The sequence below is a fragment of the Carlito syrichta genome, unplaced genomic scaffold, assembly GCF_000164805.1.
Source record: "Carlito syrichta isolate Samal-C Ts95f unplaced genomic scaffold, Tarsius_syrichta-2.0.1 Scaffold306778, whole genome shotgun sequence".
Taxonomy (NCBI): Eukaryota; Metazoa; Chordata; class Mammalia; order Primates; family Tarsiidae; genus Carlito; species Carlito syrichta.
This window is the reverse complement of record NW_007250874.1, coordinates 4109-13330: the sequence shown is the minus strand read 5'-3', so window position 1 is coordinate 13330 and position 9222 is coordinate 4109. Positions and strand designations below refer to the sequence as shown.

Genomic DNA, 9222 nt, shown 5'->3' with positions numbered 1-9222 from the left:
CTCACTCTGTTGCCCAGGCGAGTGCAGTGGCCGCTCCCGGCCACCGCAGCCTCGACCCGCTGGGCTCCAGCTATCCTTCCGCCTCAGCCTTCCAAGTAACTGGAACTACAGGCGCACGCTACCACGCCCGCCTAACTTTTTTATTTATTGTAGAGATGAGGTCTCGCCAAGTTGCCCAGGCGGGTCGCGAACCCACGGGTTCAGGGGGTTCAGGCAGTCCACTCACCTCAGCCTCCAAAAGCACGGGACAGGTTGTCTCTTTAAAAGGACATTCACTTTTATCTACTGCTTCATCCCTCACCTTCATAAAAATTATAGCTAATATGTATTAAATGTGCTGTTTGCCATATGATAACTATTAGTTATTTAATACTCATAAGCTCCATTTCCATCTTCCCGTGTTTTAGGGAAATGATCAAATTTGAAGCCTCACCCCTTTCTCCTTATGACAGGTAACCCCCCATACTCTATGCAGCTGTACGTGGGCATCGGTCTTCACAGAGACTGCCCCAGTATTTGGCCTCCAGGCAATTCACACCTAGACAAGCGTCGCCCATTCTCTCCGTCCCATGAAGGGGACTCAACTTTGGTCCACTCTGGGACCGCTGCCTCCTCACGTCACCCTTCAGCCATCTCGTCTTCTACAAACCTTGCTGGTCCTATAGAGGCGCCTCCAAACCAGAGGTCCTCAAGGCGACTCGACGATTCAGTCCTGAACTCCCAGGAGATGGTACCTTCTGATGAAAAGAAATCCGACTTACCTGAAAGGACTGCGTCCAGGGTGCTTCTTAATCACGGCCCCGTCTGGGGTAGGCCGCGCGGCCAGCGTACTGTTTTGCTCAGCCTGCCAAAGGTTTTATACATATTCCGGCAATTCCCGCAGTTGGCGCAGAGATTGAGGCGGCCTGAAATTAACCCAGCATCGCCCGCAGCTCCTAGCAGCAGCCCTTCTGGGCTCAAGGTCGGGGCCGCCGGCGTGGGCGTGGTCACGTGACGTCACAATACGGGGCCGGCTTGGACTTCCGGGAACGCCCCTTTCCCCCGCCCGACGCCGGCGTCGCTCAGCGTCTCTAGCGATGGCGAAGGAGGGGTCGCAGAGGGAGTCCGAAGTGGTTTGGAACGCGGCTCAACGGCTGCTCCTTGCTAGGGAGTCTGGAGAGACTCAGGGTCAGGTGGGTCGGTTTCGGCCGTGGCTCCTAGGGCAAGGCTTGTGTGGGTTGCGAACGGGCATGCATGTTCTGGGACCGGGAGGGGCCGCGTTTCGTGGTTCTCCCCGGGTTTAGTCTCCGGAGAATCCTGGCTCTGATGACAGGGCCTTTGGCGATCAGTAATTAAGAGCCATAGGAGGTGAACGGCGAAGAGCCCGACTGTCAGGGTTTATGGTTGTCAGGGGTCATTCCGTGCGAATCAGTGTTGACAAAAGGGATAAGAAGATGTGTGTCAACGGACGTAGTGTCAGGTCTAGATTTGCAATTTAATGTGGGGCTCAGTGATAGAGCAGCGTGGGGTTGCATGGGGTGTTAGCGAAAGAGAGTTTCTGTTTCAGGTTTCAGATTTCTCTTAGAGTCCATGCTTAGGGAGACCTATGTGCATCTGGGTTTAGAGACCTGAGAAGGCTGGAGCTCTGGAGGCCCCAGGGCCCTGGAGAGCGGATGCCTTTGAGGCTCAATCTTGGGCTACTGCTAACAGTCGTGATTAAATGTATGTTTACTGATGGATTATGCCTTTTATCATTAGTTAACATACACTTAATCACGACTGTTAGCAGCAGCCAGATTGAGCCTCAAGGCTCTCCAGGGCCCTCCAACCTCTCCGGAGCTCCAGCCTTCTTAGGCCTCAGCCGCAGGTGCACATGGGCCTCCCCAAGCATGGACTTCAAATGAAATCTGAAATAGAAACCCTCTTTCGCTAACACCGCTATCCATCCACAAAGATCTGAGTACTACATGTCCTCACTCATAAGCGGACCCTGAACATTTATCAATACTATAAGAAAGGGATTGGTAGTAGTGGGACACTGCCGGGGGCAGGGCAGGGTGGGGGGGCACATAACATCAATATAGGTACCCAATCTCATACCAAGTGAAGTGAGGATCGCGGGGAGGCCCAAACTTTACTTGTACGATGACCACTTATGTACCCAACTCTGAATTGTACTCTATATCTTTAAAATAAAAATAAACTTCAAAATAAAATAAAAATTCAAATAACAATATATTTTGGGCATTTTCTCATTTAAAAAATGTATATTTACCCAGCGGATCCAAGTCCAGTTCAGTTTGTCAAGTCCAAGTCCACCCTCAAGATACCAATGAGTAACAGTTGCCTTTCTGCAGTGTCATTCTTATCGTCTATAAGTTTCAGGATGATTTAGTGATAAGTGTACTATTAACATTAAGGACATGATTTTTGTTTTCCCTACCTTCCAACTTTATCATGTCTTTCTCATGAATATTTTCTTTCAGATTTATTTCGACAAGAAAAAGATATTGTGGCAGGGCCTTTTAGAAAATGCTTCAAAACATATATCACAGTTGAAGTGTTCCAGTTTGCTAATGCAAAATGCCACACTCAGTGCCTGTAGCTGAATCCACAAGCCCTTTCCTGTGTGACTGCCCCAGATGCATTGTATGGTGTCGTGCTCAGTACCTGCAGCCAAAATCGCAAGCTTTTGCTATTAGTGCAAAATGTACTAAACTTTCCACCATGAAAACCCCTTCCCCCAAAGCCAATGTAAAACATATAAGTTGAGGCCCAACTGCGATCAGGGCCCAGCCTTGGCAACTGGAGTCTGCTGGGCCGAATGCCAGCATTCCAGATATAAGTAGCTTCCTACTTACCAGCCTTGGTGTCATGGTCTCTCTGATTTGTTTTCCCGCAGCAGTGTCTCTGTTACCCCAACTGAGGAGCATTTTTTCCTTATTTTCATGCAATTTTTTTTAGTTATTATATTTGCAATAATTTGGATATTTGATTTCATTACTTAATTTTTTATCACAAACATTTCTATATTATCAAGTGTTTATACCATTTTGTAGTGGCAATATTACATCACAAGGTTGAACCAGTGGCATAGTAAATGGTCACGTTACATGTTTGCCTTAATGAGAATAGATTTGAGATGTGTAAAACATTGAATTCTACTTCTGTATTTTCTCCATATAGCATTCGATTCTTTGATTACCCAAGTTGTTCTGCCCCGACCACAAGATTTGTGGTTCACTCTTTTTCTTATGTCCTAGACCTAATGGTTACACTTATTCTTAGAGAGCTTATACTTTAAAAAACATTATCAGTCATGTCCTTTAGAAGTCATTTTTAAAACATTAGTTTACTCAAAATAAGTGACTGATGCAAGGATCTCAGTCAGTGGAGGTATATTGAGAACGCACCTGGAAAAAACACAAGCCACAGAAGCATTTGTGACCTCTGCTTTACAGAGAGTATTTTGTGATTCATTGTTTAAGGGGAGTGAGCATGCAGGAGAAAAAAGGGAGGGGATAGGCTGGGAGGGAAATGGTTACATTCTTGTGAGGCTTTGCTTAGTGCTTAGTGAATATGTTTTCCATAAGACAAAGTGAATCTTTGAAGAAGAGGGAGTAGAAGAGCCAATTATGTAGCTGTCTTTGGGTAGGTGGAGGAGGAATTAATCCCAACTTGTTCTATACCTGGGAAGATAAGCTTGTAATCAACATTGTCAGTGTGAGATTTAACAAAATTTAGTTTGAGTTAAACTCTGGTTGCCCACCTAAGGTTACAATTGGCATAAGCTTGTTTTATAGGAGATATATATATGCTGAATGGTTTAGGGACCAGCAAGGAATTTCCTTGTGAGCAACTTGTGAAGGCAGCCCATTTAGAGAGGCATGAGGGCTTTTGTTATTGTGGGAACCTGTCTTATGTATAATGTTATGACACAGAGTTGTAAAGTTGCAACAATCTGTTTGGGAAAAAGAATGACAGTGTTGCCAGATGTGGTGGCTCATACCTGTAATCCTAGCACTTTGGGAGGCAAAGGAGAGAGGATTGCCTGAGTATGGAGGTTTAAGACCAGCTTCGGCAACTTGGTAAGACCTCATCTCTAAAGTAAATATTAAAAAATTCATCAATTGTAAGTGTACATTTCAATGATTGGTAATATGCTTGAGTTGTGCAACCATTACCTACTCAATTTTAGAACATCTGCATTCCAAAACAACATTACTCCAATTGTGTTTACAGTCATATAGGCAGTCATTAGTCTCCACTCCATCCCATCCTCAGCAACCACTGTTACACTTTTGGGATTCTATAAACTTGACTTTCTAAACATATGATCTCTTGAATCTGACTTGTTTTGTTTTGTTTTATTACTTAGGGTAATGATTTTGAGGTTCATTCATATTGTATCACATATCAATATTTTGTTAATACTTACTGTAAAGTAGCATGCTATTATATAGATATGCCACAGGTGAAATGACCTGGGTCAAATGTTAAGTGCATTTGTAAAATTGATTTTGTCAGATTTCCTCCATGCTGATTTTCACCAATATACTTCCCCAGCAACAATGTATAAATTTACATTTTCCTTCACGTCTTTGTCAACACAGTTGGCTCCACTGTTATCAAATCCTATAATCCTTCACCAGTGTTATAGGAGAGAAAAAGTATCTTCATGTAAATTTATTTTTCAGTTCTTTTAATGAAGTAGGCATTTTTTTTGTTTGTTTTTTTGTTTTTGTTTTGTTTTTCTTAGTTGGAGTCTCACTCCATCGCCCAAACTGGAGTGCAGTGACCTGCTGGGCTCCCGCGATCCTTCCGCCTCAGCCTTTCCAAATAGTCAGAACTACAGGCACGTGCTACCACACCGGACTACTTTTTGATTTATTGTAGAGACGAGGTCTCCTCAAGTTGCCTGGGTGGGTTGCAAACCCGTGGGCTCAGGCAATCCACTCGTCTCGGCCTCCCAAAGTGCTGGGATTACAAGCTGAGCTACCGAGCCCAGTCAAAGTAGGCATTTTAAAAAAGATTTTATTTTATTTATTTATTTTTGAGTTGGAGTCTCACTCTGTCACCCAGACTGGAGTGCAGTGGCCACTCCTGGCCACCGCAGACTCAACCTGCTGGGCTCCGGCGATCCTTCCGCCTCAGCCTTCCAAGGAGCTGGAACTACAGACATGCACTACCATGCCCAGCTAATTTTTGATTTATTGTAGAGATGAGGTCGCACCAAGTCTGGAACCCGCAGGTTCAGGCAATCCACTCACCTCGGCCTCCCAAAGCGCTGGGATTACAGGCTGAGCCACCGAACCTGGACCATTTTAAAAAGATTTTAGAATTTATTATTTTCAAGCATACATTGAAAATCCCTAGGAATTAGTTAATTTACAAAAACTATATGATTTGAATTATTTTTATATTCTAAATAACATACTTCTATTAAAGCTCTTTAATTTTTCAATTTTAGCCATCTATAGATTTATCATAATGGAAACCATGAAACAACTTCTAAGACATGCACTCTAACACCCAGGACTTTCCCTTTCCCTCATTCTTCCAGTATTTTAGTTGGATTTATATATTTTTTTGTTTGTTTTTAATATAATTTTATTTATTTTAATAGCTTTAGGGATACAAATAATTTTTGGTTATACAGTTACTGTATTACATACTACATAGCTCAATACAAAATTGAGAAACTGCTAGCTAGACTAACCAAGAAAAAAGAGCCAACCAAATAAGTAAAATTAGATATAGAAGGGAGACATTATGACTGATATCACAGAAATACAAAGGATCATTAGAGACTATTATGAACAACTATGCTAAAAATTGGAAAATTAGAATAAATGGGTAAATTCCTGGACACATATAACCTACCAAGATTGAACAAGTAATAAATAAAAAACCTGAACAGATCAATAAAAAATAACAAAACTCAATAAGTAATAAAAAGTTTCTTAAAATATAAAAGCTCAGGGCTAGATAACTTTATTGTCGAATTCTACCAAATATTTAAAGAACTAACATCAATTCTCCTAACCTATTCCTGGCATAACAGAAAGTAAGTTTTTATACTGTCAAACTGAGTCAATCTTTTGTTGTTGTTAAGCAGTTTAAATTTTATTGACCTTTTTTAATTTAAACTTAAAATCGCACCTTTATATTTTATGTACTCTATGCAGATTGTGCAGAATATAAGTATAAAGAGATACAAATTAGTCCGTGACCAAAATGATTTACTAGAATACAGAATTGCCTTCAGAAATACATACAAAACTTTTGTCATGATAGAAGGAATCTATTGAGGTTTTCTTTTCTTTTCTTTTTTTTGATTTGAAGTCTCACTCTGTCACCCAGGCTGGAGTGCAATGGCATGCTCCCAGCCACCACAACCTCAACCTGCTGGACTTAAGTGATCCTTCCACCTCAGCCTTCCAAGTAGCTGCAACTACAGACTTGCTCTACCACACCGGGCTAATTTTTTTATTTGTTGTAGAGACGAGGCCTCACCATGTTGCTCAGGTTGGTCTCAAACCCACGGGCTCAGGCAATCCTCAGCTTCCCACAGTGCAGGGATTATAGACTTGAACCACCATGCCCAGCCTGTCGAGGTTTTCTGAGACACTTTTCTAGGTGACTCAAGGCACAATGTACACACATTCTAGACTTTGTGCCTCTGACACAGCCCACCAAAGATTTGGCTTCATGACACAAAACTAAACATACTGAAAGAGATTCTGCTTCTCAGGTAAAAAATCACAGAACTAAAAAAACCATGTAGATAATAATTACTCCAAAATATGGAGGCGACAAATACAAGCTCTTTATTTTAAAAAGCAGACACAGAAGATCAGGGTAAATCTAAATATATGTAAATGCTTCTATTTTGGGTAATTCATTTAAGAACCTGTATTTTGGGTAATTCATGTAAGAACCTGTATATGTTTGTTCCCAGAAACTAATGCATCACTAGACTCTACTAAGGAAAATGAATTCTAAGAATTAACATGGTTTTCAGTAATTTAAGTTTCACTGTTTACATAAAAATCTAGAGAGACCAGTCATATCCAATAGCTTCCAAAGATAACCTAAAGACTCTTTGATGTAGTCAACTTTACCAGTGTTTATGCAGTTCTGTTTAATATATACCCAAGGAAAATTCACTCTGTAAGTTCTTATAAAACAGCAAGTAAGGAGTAGAAGTAGGAGATTGGGGGTGGGGAGAGAATTCAAAAAGTTCTTCAGTAACTTTCACTTCAAAATAATGAAAAAGCAACCATTTCCTTTCATACTCCTTGAAGCTTTCCACTACACATGAAATTTTGTTCTCAAATTATATTAGTGCCTATTTAGTCATTGAATTCCTTGTTTCTATCAGATTCACGGGTTCCATTGGTATTGTTAGTCTCAGAATTTCTAGGCGCAACCCACGCGGCTGCCTTAAGGGGTCCTGAGAGAGAGCAGCGAGAGATTAAGAAAGACACAGACACAAAGACATAAAAAAAAAAAGCTGGGACCAGGTGGGACACTTTCCTCTGATGGAGGAGAAGTGGCCCCGAACTAGCTCAGCACTAGGGAAGTTGGAAGGCATTCAAGGTCTGTGAGGGAGCTATAATAGAATTATATTGGTTGCTACCCTAAAGGCAAGCTTATACATTTGTTTCATTCAAAACTTTCCTTGGCTGTGTTTTTCCACTGACTCTCATAGACACTTCATCGTTATTTTCAACTACACCTTTTGCTTCCTCCTCATTCAGTGGCTCTGGCTTACTATTTCACACATTGGATCAACCACAAAAAATTTCTCTTTCTAGGTCTAAACTGGTAAGGTCAGTGATTTTAACAGAAGTAGTGTAATGCCCTCTGCTAACTGTACTGCCACTATGCATCACAACTGTAAATAATACATAGCTGTCATTAGTTGGTTTTGTGCTCGCTTCTTTTAGTGGCAATTTGAGAAGTGTCAATAAGGGAGTGTTAATGTTGGAAAGCCCACCAACATAACAATCAAACTCCACATCACTAGGAGCAAAGCATTTCAAATGAATAGTATAACTTCAGGCATTCTATCAAACAAATGACTTCATTCAGCTTCAGGATAATAATGGCAATTTTCACGGAAATATTTATCTTCCATAATCCTCTTTACTGAAGCAAATTGTGCACTTGCCCATCTCAGGGTCTTCCTTTCCACTTTTGACTGGAAAAATTTCAAAGCCTTACTTTAGAAAATAATTTTCTTGTATCGGCACACTGATGTCTTAAAAATCTTCTTTCTGTTAAACTTTCACATGGCAAGCAACGAGTCCTTAACACCAGCTGACCTTGAAATAATTTCTCTACCAGTTCAAAACCAACTTGCTCTGTACCTTTGTTTATGGACTTAACTTTATGAACAGGTTTAATGTTATTTCCTAGAGATTCGAGTCTACAACCATTACTTGCATTGTCACTTTCACACTGCCCCAAGTTCTCTTCAAGATCATATTCATTTTCTTTAGATTGTCCTTTGGAGCCTTAATTTGTTGTTATTTTCCCCCTGACTACAGAATTTAAAAATATATATTTAGTTGCAGACTTTAACCAGTTTAACTCTTGATTTCTTTTGTGAGAGTTGCACTCTTATGTTCAGAAATATTCTTAGGAATTATTTTAGGAGGAATCTTTAGTGTATCACCTGTAGTTTTCTTTTTTTTCCTTGTTTGTCTCTTCCAATGATTGGTGTTCCTTGGATACTTTTTTTTTTTCCTTCCTGTAACCAAATTCAGTGTCACTTTTTCTTTTCCCAGTTCGTTTTGGAAGTTTATAGTCGTCAGAATGCCTCATATTGTCAATTTCTATTCTGCTAATATCACTCATTTCCTCTTTCTAATGAGGTTTTTCTTCTACCTAAGTAGATTCTGTTACAATTTTTTTTTTTAGGAGTTGGCATGTCCTTGAGTGTTTTCCAAAATGCACTGTATTACTTTCTGTGCATCATGCTGTAGGTATCCCTCATACATAGGGTTGAGTTAGCTGAGTGTTAAACAGTTGCCTTGGCAGAGTGGCAAGTTTATCAGTATATTTCTCTGGATATAAGAAAAAACTAGCCTGAAGTTGTTCAACTCAAATGATAAGGACTGTAAACTGCATATTAGTTCATAATTTCAAAGAATCTTCTTTGCAATTTCCCTTATCATTTTGATTGTCTTAATCTTTTTTTTTTTTTTTTTTTTTTTTTTTTTTTTTTTTTTTTTT

At 40.4% G+C, this 9222-nt stretch overlaps 2 pseudogenes across 2 annotated transcripts in view; both read right to left on the bottom strand.

The window, feature by feature from the left end:
• Positions 1–902, bottom strand: part of LOC103265706 — a 10404-nt pseudogene extending 9502 nt beyond the window's left edge. For both annotated transcript variants that reach the window (XR_002482267.1, XR_002482266.1), the window contains exon 1: positions 762–902. The product of XR_002482267.1 is annotated as an immunoglobulin-binding protein 1 pseudogene, transcript variant X3 (transcript). The remainder of the gene's footprint in view (positions 1–761) is intronic.
• A 241-nt stretch (positions 903–1143) lies between these two features.
• The window catches only part of LOC103265709, a 9834-nt pseudogene continuing 1755 nt past the window's right edge, over positions 1144–9222 (bottom strand).